The sequence below is a fragment of the Sardina pilchardus genome, chromosome 16 (assembly GCF_963854185.1).
Source record: "Sardina pilchardus chromosome 16, fSarPil1.1, whole genome shotgun sequence".
Taxonomy (NCBI): Eukaryota; Metazoa; Chordata; class Actinopteri; order Clupeiformes; family Clupeidae; genus Sardina; species Sardina pilchardus.
Genome location: NC_085009.1, coordinates 31,502,881 through 31,503,498, shown reverse-complemented (window position 1 = coordinate 31,503,498; position 618 = coordinate 31,502,881).

Sequence of the window (618 nt, the reverse complement as noted above, 5' to 3'; positions counted from 1 at the left end):
CGATACCAATGTCGGTATCGATATTATCAGTAATTGGATCGATATGCCCACCCCAAGCACGCTTTAGACATCACTGATGTCCTCTCACAATCGCCACCCGAGTATGAGTGACCACACATTTCACTGCAGAAAATGAACGCACATGAAATGGACCGTGTGAACGAATGAGTGTGTGATTAAATAAATTAATTAATGAATACATTAATAGCATTTTAAATGTGCTGAATGTAACCTGATGTCATCAAGTTTGGTGGTTTAGTTCTCCAGAAAGTTGGATGTGTGGCGATCCAATGCAGACCTACAGTAGGCCCCCCCCCCCCCCCCCCCCCCCCCCACACACACACACGGACTGATCTACAGCGGCTGTGGTGGGTTGAGCAGTGGAGCTGGAGCTGGAGCTGTCCTGTCTGTACTGCGGCGGCTGTGGGGCTGAGCGGCGCTTTGGCCGGGCTACTAGCATGTTGTTATGTGTGTGTGTGTGTGTGTGTGTGTGTGTGTGTGTGTGTGTGTGTGTGTGTGTGTGTGTGTGTGTGTCTGTAGGCTACTGCGGCGGCTGTGGGGCTGAGAGGCGCTTTGGCCGGGCTACTAGCATGTTGGTTTTTAATAAGAACGCTCTCT